Source organism: Colobus angolensis, unplaced genomic scaffold, assembly GCF_000951035.1.
Source record: "Colobus angolensis palliatus isolate OR3802 unplaced genomic scaffold, Cang.pa_1.0 Scaffold3, whole genome shotgun sequence".
Taxonomy (NCBI): Eukaryota; Metazoa; Chordata; class Mammalia; order Primates; family Cercopithecidae; genus Colobus; species Colobus angolensis.
Genome location: NW_012116265.1, coordinates 23,101,087 through 23,123,437, shown reverse-complemented (window position 1 = coordinate 23,123,437; position 22,351 = coordinate 23,101,087).

Genomic DNA, 22,351 nt, shown 5'->3' with positions numbered 1-22,351 from the left:
CTCCGTTGCAGGTGGGAGTGGCGGGATGGGAGTGTGGAGATCCAGAGTGGCCACCAGGCCATTGCTCAACCTAGTAGTTCCTGCTCAGTCTCTCTGGGGCTGACAGACTTCACAGTCCAGCTTGCTCTGGGGAGACCACATTCTGGAGGCAGCAGCCACCACCGTCCTGGGGTTCTGTCTTTCAAAGAGAAGCCTCTGTCCTTTTCAAAGACAGAACACCTGTGCTTGACAGAACACCTGTGCTTGGCAGGCAAGAATAACATTGATGGTGGGAAATCCCATTCTCTAAAATATTATAAAACAGAAAGTATGAAGGAATTAAAGTCCACTGAAAAAGTATCCTGGGACTGGGTGCAGTGTTGATGCCTGCAATTCTAGCACTTTGGGAGGCTGAGACAGGAGGATTGCTTGAGGCCATAAGTTTGAGACCAGCCTGGGCAACAAAATGAGACCCAGTCTCTACAAAAAAATTTTTAAAATTAGCCAAGCATGGTAGCTCGTGCTTGTAGTCCCAGCTACAAGCTAGGAGGCTAAGGTGGGAGGATTGCTTGAACCCAGGAGTTCAAGGTTACAGTGAGCTATGATTGTGCACTGCATTCCAGCCCGGGGAACAGACTGAGTGGGTGACCCTGTAGCAAAAAATAGAAAAAAGAAAAGGAAAGGTATCCTGGACTACCAGGAATGACAGTAATAACGATGCTAGCATTTATTAAGAACTTAATAGATGCCCTGAACTCAGCTCAGTGCTTTACATGAATTATCTCATTTAATTCGGAGATAATTGGAGATAGTTATGCTTTTTACCCCCATTTTATAGATTGGGAAACGGAAGTTATACTGTTCTTCAAAGTCTTTCAACTAATAAGGTCTAATGATTTTATCCTGGAAGCACATATGGGAATTTTCTTGTTCTCTAGTCTCAGTAGGTAAAATGTGGGACATCTTGGCAGGTGTGACCTAAGTTATCATAAAACATGTCTAATTATTGGGAAAGAAGATGATGTTAGTTACTAGGCGGTGGTGGTGGGAGGGGTGGTCTAGCTAATGACTGGCATTTTAAACTAGAATCATCAAGATCCTAATGGACATTAACTCATCATTTACATTAGGTATTTCTCCTAATGCTATCCCTTCCCCCTCCCCCCACCCCACGACAGGCCCCGGTGTGTGATGTTCCCCACCCTGTGTCCAAGTGATCTCATTGTTCAGTTCCCACCTATGAGTGAGAACATGCGGTGTTTGGTTTTCTGTCCTTGACAGTTTGCTCAGAACGAGCACACCCACATGGCACATGTATACATATGTAACAAACCTGCACATTGTGCACATGTACCCTAGAACTTAAAGTATAATAATAAAAAAAGATCCATTAATGATCTTCATTTCATTCATTTTTATCTATTTATCCTTCTATTCATTAATTCAATCAATAAAAACTTATTGATAGCTCAGTGTATGTCACGGGTTGTGCTAACGGCTAGGGATGCAAAAAAGAGTCATACTCCATCCCCATCCTCAAGGCATTCCTGGTCCAGTACTGCCGGCAGTAGTCAGAGGCCAAAGTCCCATAAGAAAGTACCCTTCTGGCCCACTGACTTCTTCCCTGGGTCCACCTAGAAATCTGGCTGGATTCAAATCAGGCAAAACATGTACAACTTTATGATTTCTTGTCTGATGGAAATCCCCTGGACTTTTCCCTTTTTGTATTGGATGGGTGTTAGTTCTCCTGGACATGCCAAAGCCGGCACATGGCACCCCACGGCCATGAAGTCTTGGGCCCCTGCACCTGGTGCTTAGGTTCAGGGAGACTCAGGAACTCTTTCTCCTGACCTGACTGTCTTGTCTTAGGACATAATCTTTGGAAAACTTCTCCCAGAATACAAAGCCCAAACACAAGAGAAGGGGCCAGCCTAAACCCAGCCTGGAGACATCAGCATAGGGATCCACTGGGCACATACTGTCCTTGAGGTTTAGCCACCTGGCAACATGCTGGGCTGCTGCCGACCTCCCCTTCTCCCCAGCCAGCCCTCACCAGGGTCTACAGGAAGTGGTTGCTCCCACAGGCTGTGTGGGTAGATGTTCCTGTGAGTGCTTCTCTCTGTCTCAGAAAAGGGAGTCGGGTGGGAGATGTTCCTGCCATGTCTTCCAAATGGCAGATTTCCCCCCTGTTTCAATGAGGTCTCATGGCTCTGTGGATGTCAACTCTTCTCTCCTATACTCTAAAAAGTACAGAGATGGACCAGTACTTTAAGAATCCAGATACTATTGCAAAATTCTCCCTAGTTCCATTAAATCAGGGAGCTCCTGGCCTGTTCCCTTGAGTTCTTATTCCCTTAGTTCTTCTCTGGAAAGGCTGCCTCTGCCTGGATAGACCAGGCCCAAGATGCGCAGATGAATCAGACACATCCCTGCCCTTGAGGGCTGTCATAGGTCTCAGTGAAGACCTACAATAAAGCAGAGAATTGAGAAGGCTTGAGGGGAGGCAGAAGCAGGGTAGGAAACAATACAAAGGGAGGGAGGAGAAGGTGATACTGGAGGTGCGCCAGGAAGGAAATGGCAGTGATGTGGTTTGGATCTGTGTCCCCATCCAAACTCATGTTCCATTGTAATGCTCAATGTGAGGCTTGATGGGAAGTGACTGGATCATGGAAGCAGAATTCTCATGAATGGTTTAGCACCATAGCCCCCCTTGGTACTGTATAGTAAGTGAGTTCTCACGAGATCTGGTTGTTTAAAAGTGTACAGCACCTGCCCCCCCCCCCTTCCTCCTGCTTCATCCATGTAAGACATATTGGCTTCCCCTTTACCTTCCACCATGATTCTAAGTTTCTTGAGGCCTCCCCAGAAGCAGAAGCCACTATACTTCCTGTACATCCTGTAAAACAGTGAGCCAATGAAACCTCTTTTCTTTATAAATTATCAGTCTCAGTTATTTCTTTATAGCCATGTGAGAACGAACTAATACAGTGTTGGGAACAGGCCCCCAAATCTGGCCATAAACTGGCCCAAAAACTGGGCATAAACAAAATTTCTGCAGCACTGTGACATGTTCATGATGGCCATGATGCCCACACTGAAGGTTGTGGGTTTACTGGAATGAGGGCAAGGAACACCTGGCCCACCCAGGGTGGAAAACCGCTTAAAGGTGTTCCTGAACCACAAATAATAGCATGAGCAATCTGTGCCTTAAGGACATGTTCCTGTTGCAGATAACTAGCCAGACTCATGCCATTTTTTTTGGCCCATCCCTTTATTTCCCATAAGGAATGCTTTTAGTTAACCTACAATCTATAGAAATAATGCTTATCACTGGCTTGCTGTCAATAAATATGTGGGTAAATCTCTGTTCGAGGCTCTCAGCTCTGAAGGCTGAGCCACTCCACATGCTATATTTCTCTGTGCCACTCCACATGCTATATTTCTCTGTGTGTGCCTTTAATTCCTCTAGCACTGCTGTGTTAGGGTCCCCATGACTGAGCTGGTCTCGGCAATACAGAAAATTGGTACTGAAAAGTGGGACATTGCTATAAAAATGCCATGTGGAATTTTTTCAGGCCCAGGGCCCTGCCACCATGAGCAGCCTCAAGACACTGCGCCCTGCATTCTGGCTGCTTCAGCTCCAGCCTTAGCTCAAAGGAGCCCAGGTACAGCTCAGGCTGCTGCTTCAGACGGTGCAAGCTATGAGCCTTCACAGCTTCCACATAGTCTTAAGCCTGTGGGTACCCAGAGTGCTAGAGCTGAGGTTTGGGAGCCTCCACCGAGATTCCACAGGATGTATGGAAAAGCCTGAATGTCCGGGCAAAAGCCTGCTGCCGGGGCAGAGCCCTCATGGAGAATTTCTACTAGGGCAGTGCAGAGGGGAAATGTGGGGTTGGAGCCACCACACAGAGTCCCCATTGGGGCACTGCCTACTGGAGCTGTGAGAAGAGGGCCACCATCCTCCAGACCCCAGAATGGTAGATTCACTGACAACTTATACCATGAACCTAGAAAAGCAACGTGCACTCAACAGCAGTTCATCAGAGCAGCCACAGGGGCTGTTGCCTGCAGAGCCACAGGGCTGGAGCTGCCCAAGACCTTGGGAACCCACTCCTTGCATCCAGTGTGCCCTGCATGTGGGACATGGAGTCAAAGGAGATTATTTTGGAGCTTAAGATTTAATGGCTGCCCTGCTGGGTCTCAGACTTGCATGGGGCCTGCAGCCCCTTTCTTTTGGCTTATGTCTCCCTTTTGGAGTGGGAGTATTTACCCAATGCTTGTACCTTCATTGTATCTTAGGAACAACTATTTTTTTTTATTTTATTTTACAGGCCCATAGGTAGAAGGGACTAGCTTTATCTCAGATAAGACTTGGACTTTGGGCTTTTGAGTTATTACTGGACCCAGTTAAGACTTTGGGAACCGTTGAGAAGGGATGATTGTATTTTGGAATGTGAGAACATGAGATTTGGGAGGGGTCAGGGACAGAATGATATGGTTTGGATCTATGTCCCCACCCAAATCTCATATTCAATTGTAATCCCCTATGTTGGAAGTGGAGCCTGGTGAGAGGTGATTGGATGGATCATGAGGGCAAAGTTCTCATGAATGGTTTAGCACCATCCCCACCTTGGTATTGTATAGTGAGTGAGTTCTCATGAGATCTGGTTGTTTAAAAGTGTGTGGCACCTCCCTACTATCTCTCTTCCTCCTGCTTAATCCACGTTAAGACGTGTCTGCTACCCTTTCACCTTCCGCCATGATTCTAAGTTTTCTGAGTGTTTCCCAGAAGCAGAAGCTGCTTTGCTTCCTGTTTAATTGGATAATTTATAAAGAAAAGAGGTTTAATTGTCTCACAGCCCTGCCAATTAAACCTCTTTTCTTTATAGATTACTCAGTCTCAGGAATTGCTTTATGGCAGTGTGAGAATGGACTAATACAGGTGGCTAGGATATTCTCCAAGGGGAGGAACACCTGGGAACAGCAGTGAGCATGGTGAGAAGCCTGGTGTGGCTACAGGAGGTGTAAGAAATTCACTCAGGCCGCTGGTGTTAAGCTCTGAGAGGTGGGCCTCACTGGCCCCTCTCAACTCAGACTCCTCCGTCTGTAAGATGGGGATCCTCCAGGTTAGAGTTGTGGTTGTGATGGTTAGGTGGGTCAGTACATGAAAAGAACAGAACAGTGCCTGGATTGGTGTAAGAACTATGCATATGTTAGCTGGTGTTATGACTCTTATCCTCATGTCATGCCCAAAGATGTCAAGACTCAGCAATACATATTTTCTGAATGAATTTGTAAATGAAGCCTAGTTATATCAGTATAAATGTGTGTACTTCATAGACCTGTGAGCTGCAGGGCTACTGGAAAGAAGTCCTAACAATTAAAAAGTAGCAGGTATAATTTATGGAGTGTCTACTATTTACAAAGCATACATTTACATTTACTTCTTCTCTCTCACCAAACATAAGAAGCTAACGATTATTCTCAGTATAAAGATGAGGAAATTGAAGCTCAAGGCCTCTTCTTTTGGTCAGGATGCTGTTCTCTGCCTAGAATGTAGGGTATCGATGATCATGCTGCAACTTTTATTCTGAAAGGCAATTTTCTCCACTGGTTTTAGACATAACACAACTAAAGGAAAAAAAAGTGTTTTTGAAGATGCTTACAAGTTGGTCAAGCTTGGTAGCGTTTCCCATTCAATGAAAAAAGCAGAAAAAGATCTCACAGCTACTTCTGTCTTAAGCAGGAGTTCATGAGTCCAACTACCTGAGGTCAGAGCTGATGATCGTAATTTATCGATGCTTCAGTGGGCCCGGGTGGACCTGGCCATGGAGGCCGATCTGCCTGTCTGGGCCCTCATGTTCCTGTTTAGTACACATACAGGTGGTGATAGGGAGGTGGAAACCCTGGCGAGGCAGATAAAAGAGCTCTGGTTTTAGAGTGAGTCAGACCCGAATTCGGAGCTGGCTCCGTCACTTACGCACTGTGCCATCTTGAACAGTTAACATTTTAGAGGTAAACTAAATGGTGATAATAATAACATGCCGTAGAATTGGCATAAGGATGCAAGATAGTGTATGCAAAAAATAATAAACGTAGGCATAGACTCTGCCTTTCCATCATAATTGCATTAATGTAAAATTTTTAATTATTAGCTGTTTTTCAACTATGGGCAAATATTTGAAGCTTGATAATGTGCAGTGTTGGCAAGGCTCTGGCGAAACAGGTGCCATCATGTACTCTTAGTGGGAGTATAAATTAGTGCAGCAGCTGTGGAAGGCAATTTGGCATTAGTAATCAAATTTTTTAATGCATATACTTTTTGATGTAGCAATTCCACTGCTCTGAATTTCTCCTATGAATGTATTAATTTTAATTAGAGTATTGGATTGATTGCCGTAATTGAGAACCCAAATAACAGTGGCTTAAACACAATAGAGGCATATCTCTTTCTGGACATAGTAGCCCAGCTTAATCAATCTACAGCTGTTGGTGTGGGAGTGTGTGATTCCATGATGTTGCGGGCCCAGGGTTCATATTTTGTTCCTCTGCTATCCTAGACTGCTACCCTTATCTGCATAATAGAAAAGAGCTCCCTTCCACATCCACACTCCAGCCAGGGCCAATGGGGAAAGGTACACAGCCACACTTCTTCTCTTTAAAGCAGCAATCCCAGAGTTACACACATCATTTCTGCTATATCCCATTGACTAGCACTTAGTCGCTTGGCCATACCTGAATGCAGCAGTGCCAAGAAATGTAGCCTTTATTCTGGGACCATGTGCCTATAGGTTGAGCATCTCAAACAAAAAAATCTGAAATCTGAAATGCCCCCAAATTTGAAACTTTTTGAGCACCCACATTGCACCCAAAGGAAATGCTCATTGGAGAATTTCAGATTTTCAGATTTGGGATATGCAACCAGTGTGCAACTATTCTAAAATCCAGGAGAAAATGGAAATCCAAAGCACATCTAGTTTCAAGCATTTCAAATAAATGTGCTAAAATTCAGGGATGTTATATGACACTCATATATGTAGGTAAAGATGTAGGCTTAAGGATGCTCACTGCAGCATTTTTGTAACTGAAAAACCCTAGTAACAGTCTGAATGACATCTACCCATAAGGGACTGATTAAAGAAAGAGGGATACGTTTGTTCAGTGGAACACTATGCAGTAGTTAAAAATGAGTGTGGTAGGCTGGGTGCGGTGGCTCACACCTGTAATCCCAGCACATTGGGAGACTGAGGAGAGTGGATCATGAGGTCAGGAGATCCAGAGCATTCTGGCCAACATGGTGAAACTCCGTCTCTACAAAAAATACAAAAATTAGCTAGGTGTGATGGTGTGCACCTGTAGTCCTAGCTACTCGGGAGGCTGAGGCAGGAGAATCACTTGAACCAGGGCGTCAGAGCCTGTAGTCCTAGCTACTCGGGAGGCTGAGGCAGGAGAATCACTTGAACCAGGGCGTCAGAGGTTGCAGTGAGCTGAGATCATGCCACTGCACTCCAGCCTGGCAACAGAACAAGACTCTGTCTCAAAAGAAAAAAAATTCGATGATAAAACCTGTTAATGTATGTAAAAGCCACGGCACTTACCATGTATCTGGGATGCAGCGCACACAGTCCAGGTTTCTATAGATTCCCTTTTCCCCAGCCCTTGAGAGCCAACCATTCCTTAGAGATTTGGATAACTGTCATTTAAACCTGCATCCTGGGAGCTTCAGGAAGCCCTGTATCCTTCAAGCACATCTGAGTCTCCTTAGAGATCCTCTGAGTGTCTGTTGTCACCCTAGCACTGAACTGTGGGAGGCAGCTTGCCCCATCACCTCCAGCCAGCTCATCTGCCCCGCTCCAGGCTGCTTTCTCTTCCCAGCCTGCTGCCCTGCTCTGTCCATGTACAGGACTGACCAGGCTTTGGCCAGTTCTTGCTGGATGAAAATGGGTCTAACCTCAGAGAATTAGAACAAAGAGGAGAAGGACTGAAAACTCCTTATGGGATCAAAGAAATGTGACTTGGGCAATTTATTTAACCCCTCTAAGCCTCTGATTCCTCATGTGTAAAATGGGAGTGATAGTAATAATCATATCTGTTTCCCAAGGTTGTGAAGTAGTAGGGAGAGTATGTGTACAGCTGTTATGTTCTGTGTCTCCAGTGTGCAGTATATGTAAGAACACATTTCATCTACTATTCAGAATAAATGGCTTGGTCATCTGTGTCACTATCATGACCTGAGCCTTCTGCTCCCGGGGGGTCCTTCCCTGATAAATCCACTACCCCCAGGGGCAGAATCAGCTGAAGGCATCAGGTCCTGATTGCAACTTCCTTGTGGAGAGGAACTTGGAGAATCTCACCAGCCTGCTGTAGAGCAGGAATCTGGGTGGTTGCTGTCGCTTGAGTCACACTGGAACTCTGGGCTGCTCCTGCACTGTCCTCCTCTCTTGCCTTGTGGACTAGTGGAGAGCTAGCTAGGCACCTCACTGCATCCAGGGCTCCTGCTGGCTGCTGCAAGCCCTGGCCACCATGGTCTCTGTTTCCTCTGGACAATGAGGATGGGGACGGAGTGGCCATGACTGCAGAGCGTGTGGAATTCACATTCCTCCACTCCACCTCCCCCATCTGCGTGGCCTTGGCTGGGGGCTGCTGGCTGTAAGTGCCAAGGCTTGAGTGTATTCTCTAATTACTCAGCTCTTTGACCTCTTTCTCTCTCTCTCTCTCTCTCTCTCTTTATTTTATTATTTATTTATTTTTTTGAGATGGGGTCTTGCCCTGTCACCTAGGCTGGAGTGCAGTGGTGCAGTCTTGGCTCATGGCAACCTCCACCTCCTGAGTTCAAGTGATCCTCCTGCCTCAGCCTCCCCAGTAGTTGGGATTGCAGGTGCCTACCACCCCACCTGGTTAATTTTTGTATTTTTTTTAGTAGAGACAGGGTTTTACCATGTTAGCCAAGCTGGTCTCGAACTCCTGACCTCAAGTGATCTACCCGCCTCAGCCTCCCAAAGTGTTAGGATTACAGGCATGAGCCACTGCACCCAGTTTCTCTCCTCTCTTTCTTTCTTATACACATACACACACACGGTTCTTTTCTACAGTGCCAGGAAATTTGGTATGAAACAGTTTCTGATTTCAGCCACATCCAGAAATTCCTCACCCCCTCCAGCTCCCTGAATTCTGGTCCCTGACCCCCACACAATTACATACCTCCCAGGGCTCACCACATTATTGGGTCACACCCCATAAACAGTAACTATGGCTTGGGCATTGGGTCACACCCAATAAACAGTAACTGTGGTTGTTTGGTTCCCTGATTATCTGTCTGTGTCCTGAGGCCCCAACTCACAGTCCACAGTCTAGTCATTAGAATTCTTCTCCATCCTCACGAGGGAGGGCAACAGGGGCTGCAAGAAATTTTATTGATAATTGTAGACACCATCACGGTAAACACAAGGCCTCCATTAGAATCCACTTGACATGTCGCGTTGTCCCTGGATGCCAACATGGTAATTAAACTGATTTGAAACTTCCACTGCACAATGAGGTGGAACAAGAACCAATTTAATGGGCTGTAGGAACCGACTCTGAAATGATTACAATATTCATCAGAGGAGGGAAAGGAAAGAAGAAAAAAAAAGAGTGAGGCGATGATTATTTTTTCCCAGGCCCAGTGCCATTCAGTTGTGTGACTTGGCCCTGGTTCCCTTGGAGACTGGCTGGGCACGTGGAGGTACGGCTGACAGGGAGCCCAGCCCTGCCTGCTGCACCAGAAGGAGGCAAGCACGCAGGAGGTTGGGGCTTCCATAGGCCATTAGCACAGGTTTCACACGAACCCTTCCTCTCCTAGGAATGATGGCCCCAATCCTGCACCTCTCCTTGCATCCAAACCCTTGCCATGGCCTAATTATAGGCAAAAATTTGACCTTAACCTTGGCTGTGTGATTTGCTTTAGCCAATGATGCCAATGGAGGCAATGGTGCATGCTTCTGAGCCTAAGAGGCCTCATGTTCTTCTATTTGCCCTCTTGCAAGGGAGCAGAACAACCCCTGCCCACCCACAGGTCTGCAGCAAGGAGTAGAACCACCCAGCAGAGTCCAGCCTAGACTGGTGGAACCGTCTAGCCAATGCACAGGTTCGTGGTAATGATGATTGTTACGTTATGCCCCTAATGTGGGATGATTTGTTACATGGCAAAACTGATACACAACCCCAACCTAGCTGCCGTGGTCTGCCCCACAGACTGATCTAAGTGACCACTGGAGGATGCTCATGCTCTCTGGGGTTTTCCTTTCCTCCTTCACGGGGTTGGTTGGTTATTTATGCTTGCCTACAGATCCAGAGAAGACTTTTCCAAATTTTTCCTTTTTAGCTGAGGAATTCTTTTTTTTTTTTTTTCTAGATCAGTCTTGCGCTATCACCCAGGCTGGAGTGCACTGGCACAATCTCGGCTCACTGCAACCTCCGCCTCCTGGGTTCAAGTGATTCTCCTACCTCAGGCTCCTGAGTAGCTGGGATTACAGGCACATGCCACCACACCCGGCTAATTTTTGTATTTTCAGTAGAGATGGAGTTTCACCACGTTGGCCAGGCTGGTCTTGAACTCCTGACCTCAGGTGATCCACCCTCCTTGGTCTCCCAAAGTGCTGGGATTACAGGTGTGAGCCACCACGCCTGGCCAGGATTTCTTATTTGAAAGGAAATCTCTTACACGTCCTCATGTATATATAATGGGTGTGACCAAGTTTACCAGTTTGGAGTACAAATGTCAGGCAGAGTGGGACTGGGGTGGGAATATCTGATCAGACACGCATGGGACCTAGGTCTCCATTGTCATTGCTGCTAATGGTGCCTTGATGAAAACTCCTACACAGATCAATGTGACCAGTGCCCTGCCCTGCCCTGCTGGAATGATGCTCAAGCTGGTCCAGACGCCTGCACATGGGGGCACCAAGGTGACTGCCCTTTAAATGTTACACTCACATATTTTGCTGTTGTTTCCTAAGGTTTCCAAGTCTGGGGAGCGCTTACAGCTTGAGCCACACATCATGAGGGAAACAGTGAAATGGTAAGGCTGGTTCAAAGAGCATTGGAAGATGTAACAAAAAAAAACTACAGGCCAATATTCCTGATGAACATCACTGCAAAAATTCTCAACAAAATACTAGCAAACTAAATTCAACAACATATTGAAAAGATCATTCACCATGATCAAGTGAGATAAATCCCAGGGATGCAAGGATGGTTTAACATATGTGAATCAACAAACATGATGCATCACATCAATAGAATCAAGGACAAAAGCCATATGATCATTTCAGTAGTTACTAAAAAAGCATTGGATAAAATCCAACATCCCTTCATGATAAATATCCTCAACAAGTCAGGCACAGTGACTTGCACCTGTAATCCCAGCTACACCAGAGGCTCAGGTGGGGGGATTGCTTGAGCTCAGGAGTTTGAGGCGGCAGTGAGCTATGATTTTGCTGCTGCACTCATTCTGTCAGTCGGCCTGGAGTGTAGTGGTGTGATCACAGCTCCCTGTAGCCTCAAACTCCCAGGCTCAGGAGATCCTTCCATCTCAGCCTCCTGAGTAGCTGGGATTACAGGCACATGCCACCATGCCCAGCTAGTTTTTGTAATTTTTTGTAGAGTTGAAGTTTGCCATATTGCCCAGGCTGGTCTTGAACTCCTGAGCTCAAGTGATCTGCCTGCCTTGGCCTCCCAAAGTGCAGGGATTGCAGATGTGAGCCACCATGCCTGGCCTAAAAAATATTTGTTTTAATCCTCAACAAATTGGGTATAGAAGGAACATACTTCAACATGATAAAGACCATACATGACAAGCCCACAGCTAATATACTGAATGGTGAAAAATTAAAAGCCTTTCCACTAAGATCTGGAACAAGAAAATATGCTCACTTTTAGCTCTTTTATTCAACATAGTACCAGAAGTCCTAGTCTGAGCAATAAGGCAAGAGAAAGAAATAAAGGGCATTCAATCGGAAAAGAGGAAGTCAAATTAACCTTGTTTGCAGACAACATGATCTTAAGTTTAAAAAACCTAAAGAGACTTAGAACTGATCAACAAATTTAGCAAAGTTGCAAGATACAGAATCTACATACAAAAATCAGTAATTCCTTTTCTTTTCTTTTTCTTAACAGGGTCTTGCTCTGTTGCCCAGGCTAGAGTGCCCTGGCGCAAATACTGTTCACTGCATCCTCGACCTCCCAGGCTCAGTTGATCCTCCCACTTTAGCCTCCAGAGTAGCTAGGATCACAGGCACATGCCACCACACCCCCAGATATTTTAAAAAATTATCTGTAGAGATGAGGTCTCCCTATGTTGCCCAGGCTAGTCTCAAACTTCTGGGCTCAAGAAATGCTCCCACCCTGGCTTCCCAAAGTGCTGGTATTACACATGTGAGCCACTGGGCCTGGCCATCTTTTTTTTTTTGAATAGAGATGGGCTCTTGCTCTGTCACTCAGGCTGGAGTACAGTGGAGTACAGTGGTGTGATTATAGATAACTGAAGTTTCAAACTCCTAGGCTCAAGCGATCCTCACATCTTGGTCTCCCCAGTAGCTGGGACTACAGGTGTGTGCACCATGCTCAGCTAAAAACATCAGTAGTGTTTCTATACACCAATAACAAACTAGCTGACACTAAGTCAAGAAAGCAATCCCACTTACAATAGCTACAAAAATAAAAAATAAAATACCTAGGAATAAATTTAACAAAAGAAGTGAAAGATCTCTATAGGGAATACTGTAAAACACTGATGAAAGATATTGAAGAGAACTCACACACAAATGCAAAGACATCCTATGCTCATGGATTGAAAGAATCAATATTGTCAAAATGTCTATCCTCCCAAAAGCAATCTATATTTTCAATGCCATCCCTACCAAAATACCAATGATGTTATTCACAGAAATAGAAAAAACATACTTAAAATTCTTAGGGAACCACAAACACCCTGAATAGCTAAAGCAATCCTGAGCAAAAAGAAAAAAGCTAGAGGCACCACACTACTTGACTTCAAATTATACTACAAAACTGTAGTAACCAAAATAGCATGGCACTGGCATAAAAACAGACACACAGACCAGTGAAACAGAATAAAGAACTCAAAAATAAATCTACCCACTTACAGCCTACTGATTTTCAACAAAGGTGCCAAGAACACATATTGGGACAAGGACAGTCTTTTAAATAAATGGTGCTGGGGAAACTGAATATCCACATGCAGAAGAATGTAACCAGACCCCCCCATCTCTCACCATTTACAAAAGTCAACTCAAAAGGGCTTAAAGACTTAAATGTGAGACCTGAAACTTTGAAACTACTAGGAGGAAATATAGGTGAAATGTTACAGGACATTGGTCTGGACAAAGATTTTTTGGAGAAGACCTCAGAAACACAGGGAACAAAAGCAAAAATAGGCAGGTGGGATTACAGCAAGCTAAAAAGGCCTCTGCACAGCAAAGGAAACAGTTAACAAAGTGAAGAGACAACCTACAACCTACAGAATGGGAGAAAATGTTTTCAAATGATCTATCCAACACAAGGGTTAATCACTAAAATATATGAGGAACTCAAGTCAACAGCAAAAAATTGAATAATTTAATTTAAAAATGGGCAAAAGACCTGAATAGACATTTCTCAAAAGAAGACATACAAATGGCCAACAGACATATGAAAAAATGCTCAACATCCCTAACCATCAGAAGAATGCAAATCAAAGCCACAATGAAATATCATCTCACCACAATTAAAGTGGCTATTAGCAAAAAGACAAAAGAAAAAAATAACAAATGCTGGAGAGGATACAGAGAAATACTCATACGCTGTTGGTGAGAATGTAAAGTAATACAGTCATTATGAAAAACAGTATTGAAGTTCTTCAAAAACACTAAAAATAAAACTACTATATGATCCAGGAATCCCATTGCTGGGTATATATCCAAAAGTAAGGATTTACATATATCAAAGAGATATCTGTAGTTTCGTGTTTATTGCAGCACTATTCACAATAGCCAAGACATGGAATTAACGTAAGTGTCCATCAACAGATGAATGGATAAAGAAAATGTGGGACATGTACACAATAGAATATTATTTGGCCTCAAAAAATAATAAAATCTTGTCATTTCCAGCAATGTGGATGGAACTGGAGGAAATTTTGTTAACTGAAACAAGTTAGACACAGAAAGACAGATATCCCATGTTCTCACTCATATGTAGGACAGAGTGGATCGTACAAAGGTACCGATTAGAATGGTAATTACCACAGGCTGAGAAGGGAAGGAGGAATGGGGCATAAAGAGAAGTTGATTAATGGGGACTAAAATACAATTAGATGGAAGAAATAAGTTCTAGTATTCAATAGCACAGTAGGGAAATTATAGTTAATGATTTATTGTATATTTCAAAATAGCTAGAAAAGATGAATTCTAATGTTCCCAACAGAAAAATGTTTGAAGTGATGGATATTCCAATTACCTGTATTTGATCATTGCACATTGTATGCACATATCAAAATATTACATGTATCCCCAAAACATGTACAACTATGATATAGCAATAAAAAATAAAATATAATTAAAAATTTTTAACAATAACAATAAAAAACTCTTTCTAATGGAAATTGCTATAGGAAACAGATGTTAATGAGTATAATAGCTTGAATTAAGAAGAAAACATTGTTAAAACTAGTTTCTTTCTTTTTTTTTTTTTTTTGGGATACAGTCTTGCTGTATCACCCAGGCTGGAATGCAATGGTAAGATTTCGGCTCAATGCAACCTCTGCCTGCTGTATTCAAGTGATTCTTGTGCCTCAGCCTTCCGAGTAGCTGGGATTACAGGCACCCACCCACCATGCCACACTAATTTTTGTGTCTTTAGTAGAGACAGGGTTTTACCATATTGGCCAAGCTGGTCTGAAACTCCTGACCTCACGTGATCCACCCTCCTTGGCCTCCCAAAGTGCTGGGATTACAGGTGCGAGCCACCATGCCCAGCCAAAACTAGTTTCAAAGCTACACAGTTGGAAAGAAAATTTTAAAAACCATAAACAAACAAAAAGCATTTGAAGCACTGGAGTTTATATAGTCCCATTAAAGAAAGAATATTGGATACATAGGTTAGGTACAAAACTGGTTAACACACTACAGGGCAATTAACCCTAATATTTGAGGTTATCTTTTCTACTGGATGGGAATCATTTGCATCTACACAACTCTGCAGGCTAACATGTAACTTCAGAGTTTGAGCCCTCAGTTAATAGTAAACAGGATAGTCAAACAATATAGTACATTCTCCCAGAAGATTAATAATTGTTAGGCAAGCCTGTTAATATTTCAGAACAATATTGAAAGGACATAAAAATATCTTCTTGGCCTTATTTCCAGGCTTTAGATAGTTTTCCTTATTACTTGCCAGGTCACCCTTACAGCCATAGCAGCTTGTCAAGGGCACAGCCCGGGGATACTGAACAGATCCTTCAGTGTCAGGCAGCGGGGGAGAAGTTGCTGAACGTGGAGGTAGAACACCAAGGGAAAAGGGCCACACTTTCTAGTTGTATATATAGGAAGGCCAGTTCCTGGTTAATCAGATAGTCTGCCTGCCTGCCTGCCTGGCTGCTTCCTAGATACTACAGTTCTCCAAAAACAGGCCCCAAAGAATGTAACCCCTTCTCTGAACTCTATTGCTCTATCTTTTGCTCATGGCCCTTTCTGCCTGCGACCTCTGGATGTTTTATAATGCACAAATGTGTTGTCACTTTAAGAGCATTTACTTTTCTTTCACTTCCTGTAGCCTCTACTATGTCCACCAAGTGTCTAGCACACAGCAGATGCTAATCGGCACACAGCAGATGCTAATGGGCACGGTGCACTGCACATCTCTTTCCTTATCAAAGGCACATACAGACCCTCCATTCCTCAGATGTGCGCTCAACATCCCCCTTCCACATTTCCTCCTGCATAGACTGTGATCTCTCTCTCTGCTTGTCTCCACCTACTGCAATCCTACCCACACTTTGAGACACAGCTCTGATGCCACCCTCTCCAAGGGAGTATCTTCTCCCTACTGGCATGTGTCTCCCTATTCTCAAGCAGATTTTCTCTGTATTGGGGCCTCCTTTTTACCCTGCCATGGCCCACGGGTCATTTACACTTCACATTGCCCAGGGTAGTGGGCTCCCAAAGACAAGAACCTGGTCTTCATCACTTCTGTCTGTGTCCATGGCACCTAGTGATGCTAAGCACATATTCTCTGGCTCAGGCAATGGCCACGTGAGCCCAGGGGTGGCTTTTTCTGCCTTCGGCAGCAAATTCTGTCTTGTTTGCTGTTGGCAGCACTTCAGGGCCCATCACCTGCAGGATTCAGACCTCAAAGGTGCTGAGCAGGGGACATATGGCGCTTGTCCTCTCCCGACTAAGGGAGTCCTTGGTGAACATCTGATCTCAGCTGGAGCATGTCCCTTTCTGCTTAATCAGCTGCTCCTTACTTCCTCTGCTGGTTGCAGGGTGGCGGGTGAGACGGGGGTGGTAAGTGAGGCAGCTGCTGCCTTTGCTATGGCTATGATTCTGACCCGCAACCACTGCAGGGTGTGGAGCCGGGACCTGAAGCAGAGGCCTAGAGTCCCTCAGTGCACACCCAGGGAGCCCAGTGGGTCCCAGGAGCTTCTGCTGGGAAACGGCCTGGCCTTTCCTGTGCAGGTGGATGCTCCAGGAGAAGCAGCAGAAGCTTCACAGCGTGGGCAGAGAAACTCTAGATGCAAGCTGCTCAACTTGCGGTCCATGAACCACCAGCAAAGACACCAACACATGAAGCTTATTAGACACATAGAATCCAGGGTGTCATCCCAACCTCCGGAATCAGAACCTGCATTTTAGGGAGAGCCTCTAAGTCATGTGAATGCACATTAAAGTGTTAGAAGCACCAGTCAGTTAATAGCCAGGCTCATCTGTAAGTGTTCAACCCTACTGCTGCAACCCAGTGTATGAATTTGCAAGAGCTACAATTAAGCACGTCGTTAATTCAACCTGGAATGCTCTAAGGAAATATAGCTGAGAGTTGGATCGTGTTTGATTGTTTTATAGTGAGAGACCAGAAATGCTCAAATGCTGCCTTATTTCTCACACACACAAAAGTGACAAGTGCAGAATAGGAATGAATATACCATTTTATTAATAGCTGAGCCAGAACCCAGTAACCTCTTTGCAGAATGGTGGTAAAAGCTGGATGGGCATCCACAGCCGTAGAGCCTCATCCTACACCTGAATCTCAGTCTCAGGCTGCATGGAAAAAGGAACCTGATGGCAGAGCTCTCTGCCAGGGCCTGCCCGAGGGCTGACTCTCAGTCACTGTCCCTCACAGGCACAGAGATAATGGGGAGAGACAGGCAGGAATGTGGGACTGAGCTTGCGATGATCCTGCTCACCAGTAAAGGGAGAAGATGAATGTCTGGAAACTCTGACCAATCTGATAAGCAATGCCTTCTCCCTCGGGGCCACCAGGAAGGCCCAGGCAGAGGCAGCCCGGCACAGCTCCAACAGGGAGGGTGTGGCAGCAGAAATCGGCTTCACAGATCTTTCATGGCAGCAGCTCCTGTGCTGGCTGAGTGCTGAGTCCTCAGTGGACGTCTTGTCCTTATCTACTCCCGTGTCCCTAAACACTTGCTTTTGAGATACTTTTCTGTTTTTAAATTGCTTTATTGAGGTATAAGGTACATACTATAAAATTCACCCATTTTAAGCGCACAGTTCAATGACTGTATCTGTGATTGTTGTTACAGTTTATTGTCAGAGTTGTGCAACATCCCCACCATCTAATTTCAGAACATTCCCATTACCCCAGGAAACAACCCACTTCCTGTCACTGCCCCCAGAACCCCAGTTCCCGGCAACTACAGATCCACTTTCTGTCTCTCTAGGCTGGCCTTTCCTGAGTGTCCAGAAGCTTTTGCATTCAGAAACTTTCCTTATCTCGATTTCCTTATCCCTCTCATTTGCCAGTGTTGTCTCCTGTCAGGGGAAGGAGTGATTTAGAAATGCCTGGAGGTAGCACAGTGCCTGGCACATGGTAGTCACACAATACATACATTAAACTGAAAATAACCTGGGCTGCCATTTTAAGAGTATTTGCATCTTGTAAGGGTGGAAAGGAGTGATCTCAAATGAATGAGCCCTTTAACGGGAGTATTTCAGACCCAGTGGCTCTCACAAACACACACCACTGGGAAGAGTTTCCCCCGCCGTGGGTGGGTGAGACTGGCATGCTCCTTGACTCTGAGGATGTCATGTCTTTTAGAACAAGGCGCTCCCTGTCCACAAAGTCTTCAGATTCAGAACTATTTCACCCCCAACCCCTGACTCCCTGCTTATCAGCAGGGCCCTGCCCTTTGAGTCCCGGGGTCACCAGAGTCTCTTGCACTCTACAGGTTCCCACTTCTCCAGGATTTTGAGTCTGAGTTCCTGCCCATTTTCCCAGCCTTCCAGGTCCTCTGATGTGGAATTTTATTGTTCAGATTGCCTGACAAATCCTCCAGCCCTTTCCCAGGAAGCCTCCTTCTTTTGGGCAGCACTTACCTGCCTGAAACAGTTATTAAGTAACTCTCTTTCTGCTTCAAATTCACCTGCTCTATCCTATTCTGGGAGGTGGAGGCTGGAAGTTCATGAATAAATTTCTGCTTTCCCAGCTGCAAAGCTTTTCCTGCTGAGGCTCTGCACATAGGGGGCATTAGAGAGACATAGAAAGGCAAGAGAAGGTGAAGGAGTTTGCTGCTTCTTAGGGTTTTCTGTCTACTTGTGTTTTGAATTTTATTTTAAGCTCTATTGAGGTATAATTTACATACTGTAAATTCACTCCTTCTAAGTGTACCATTTAATAATTGTTAGTATACTGACAGAGTTGTGCAAACACAGCTACAATCAGATCTTACACTATTTTCATCACTGCCTAAAGTAACTCTGTGCCAGCCTCACCCCCGCCCTCGGTGATCACTAATCTACTTTTTGTGTCTGCAGATTTGATTTTTCTGGACACTTATTTTAAGTGGAAGCACACACTCCACTCGGTGTCCTGTTGCATCTGACTTCTTTTACTTAGCGTGATATTTGTGAGGCCTATCTGTATATTAGTATCAGTATTCTGTTCCTTTTTTTTTGGACAGGGTCTCACTCTCTCGCCCAGGCTGGAGTGCAGTGGCACCATCTCAGCTCACTGCAACTTCTGCTTCCCTGGCTCAAGCGATTCTTCTGCCTCAACCTCCCAAGTAGCTGGGATCACAGGCGCGCGCTACTACCACTGGGCTAATTTTGCATTTTTAGTAGAGATGTGGTTTCACCATGTTGGCCAGGCTGGTCTCGAACTCCTGACCTCAAATGATCCACCCACCTCGGCCTCCCAATGCGCCTGGCCCCTTTTGGTTGCTGAATCATGATCCATTGTATGGACGTAGTACGTTTGTTTGCCCCTCTGCTACAGTGCATTCCTATGGGAGCGGCTGAATTCAATTTGCAGTTTTCCTACCTCTTGTTGAATCAGCTTTATTGCATCCCCCTCAGAGATACGAACCAGCTGGCGCCTCTGGCGCCTCCTCCTCAAAAGCCTGGGTCCCTCCTTTAAATTTCTAAATTTTAACTATTCCAACCTCTTTCCTTTTTCCCTCCAACCCTGGGGTTAGTAGCTGTCTCAAGCAGCTGTTAACTCTGTGACCCATTTGAGTTCTCTTTTTGCCTTTTCAGTCACTCGATTCACTATTTTACATATAATTCGAGATTCTTTATATTAGGCTCTCTATGTTTAAATAACTGCAGTGGTTTCTGTCCCTGGACTGTCCTAATGCTAGCCTGTGGCTGAATTGAGCAAACAACTTCTGTGACTGCTTCCTTGGACCTGATTGGTTTAGAGGAGAGCATGTGAGTCAAGGCAGACCAATCAGTGTCCTTCCTGGAATTTTTTTTTTTTTTTTTTTTAATGAAGCTTGGCAAGCGGAGGGAGGTGAGTAGTGCCTTTTCCCTCTCTGTTAGTGAAGCTGAGTTAACAGTGGATCTGGGAGCTGTCTGTGCCACGATTCCAGTTGCCCAGGGGAAGGAGCCCTGAGAGTAAGCGGGGAAAACAAGACACCCACAGGGGGTTTCTTCACAATACTGGAGTGCGGGTTCCGGTGGGTGGTCCCTGAAAGCCCCAACTCTGCCTTCCTGAGGTCTGGATGTGTGAGCTAATCTCTCTGTCTTCCTAACAGATGTCACCCCCCTCACCCTACCCCATCCCAACTTAGCTGAGTTGGGTTTCTATCACTTGCAACCTAAGTATGCGAAATAACATACCGAGTATTGGATTTCTTATCTTTGGATTTGTTTCTCCATAACTTAGATTTCTCCAAAGCCTGTTGACTATCCACTGCTCTTTCTGGTCTATGTCCAGATGATAGAGGCCCGGTGGGGCAATGACTGAGTCAATGCCACAGGTATTTGAGCCCTAGAGTAAACCATGTGACCTGGTAGATAGGGGCGGTCTCTCATCCTGGCTGGTGGCTGGTACAAAGAGGGTGGCTGGCATAAGGAATCTCATCATTGGCTGGTGCAAGGGATCAAGTTGGAGCACAAGATCCAGTTTCCATCTTTAACCACAGAGGTAGCGTGCAGCCCTGCAGGGGAGCCAGTGCCATCGCCATGCAGCTAGGAAAGCTCCGTGGGAGGAACGCCTTTCCTTTGGGGGCTGCTGCTGTGCACACTCTGATTGGCTCTGCACAAATCAGCGAGCCCTAATATGTCAATCTTTGCTATGATTAGTGCATCAGCTAGCACTGCTACCGCCACCCACCCACTGATCTGTAGGTTTTTACAGAGATGCAAATTAGGCAACCCAATGTGGTGGCCCCCTCCAGGAGGTGAGCGGCTCTTGTGTGCTGTTTGTTGACAAGGGGCTGTGGCCAGAACTTGGAATTAGAGTCGTAATTCATATATTCATACACTCTCCGGTGCATTGCCAACTGCAGTGTCTTTCCTCTCTGGTACCTAATAATAACTGAGTTGCCACGCACTGAACACTTACCACCTGCCAGGCACTGTGCTAAGCATTTTCCTTGCATTTTAATCTTCACAACTCTGCGAGAGAGATAACCTTTTTAAAAATAAACTTTAAACTTTTAGAACAGCTTTAGATTTATAGAACTATTACACACATAGTGTACAGAGTTCCTATAAACCTCACACTCAGTTTCCTCTGTTATTACTGTGTTAGGATGGTACATTTTTCACAGCTGGTGATTCAATATTGATACTTTATTGGTTTTTTTTTTTTTTTTTTTTTTTTTTTTTTTTTTTTTTTTTTTTGAGGCAGAGTCTTGCTCTGTCACCCAGGATGGAGTGAAGTGGTGTGATCTCAGCTCACTACAACCTCTGCCTCCAGGGCTCAAGCGATTCTCTTGCCTCAGCCTCCTGAGTATCTGAGCTTAGAGGCGCACGTCACCACACCTGGCTAATTTTTGTATTTTTAGTAGAGACAGGTTTTCACCATGTTGGCCAGGCTCGTCTCTAACTCCTAACCTCCTCTGCCCGCCTTGTCCTCCCAGAGTGCTGGGATTACACATGTGAGCCACCCTGCCTGGCCTTGTTTGTTTTGTTTTGTTTTGTTTGAGACAAGTTCTCACTCTCACCCAGGCTGGAGTGCAGTGGCACAATCACGGCTTACTCCATCTCCCAGGCTCAAGCAATCCTCCTGCCTCAGCCTTCTGAGTAGCTGAGAATACAGGCACACATCACCATGCCCAGATAACGTTTTTTTTTGTTGTTGTTGTTGTTTTGTTTTGTTTTGTTTTTGTAGAGCCTGGGTCCCACTATGTTGCCCAGGCTGGTCTCGAAGTCCTGGGCTCAAGCGATCCTTTCACCTCAGCTTCCCAAAGTGTTGGGATTACAGGTGTGAGCCACCATGCCTTGCCAACATTTTGTTAACTGAAGTCCATGCTTTATTCAGATTTCCTCCGTTTCTATATAATATCCTTTTTCCGCTCCAGGATCCCATCTAGGATATTGCATTACATTTAAGCTCCTCTTGGCTGTGACAATTTCTCATACTTTCCTTATTTTGGGTGACCTTGACAGTTTGGACGAGTACTGATCAGGATATTTTGTAGAATATTCCTTAATTATAACTTGACTGCTATTTTTCTTGTGACTAGACTGGGTTCGTGTATTTTTTGGGAAGGAGACCGCAGAGGTGAAGTGCCATTTCCATTATGTCATATCAAGGGTACATACTATTAAAACAGCGTATCACTGTTGATGTTGACCTTGACCACCTGGCTGAGGGAGTGTTTGTCAGATTTCTTCACTGCAACCTTTCTCTCTTTTTTTTTTTTTTTTTTTTT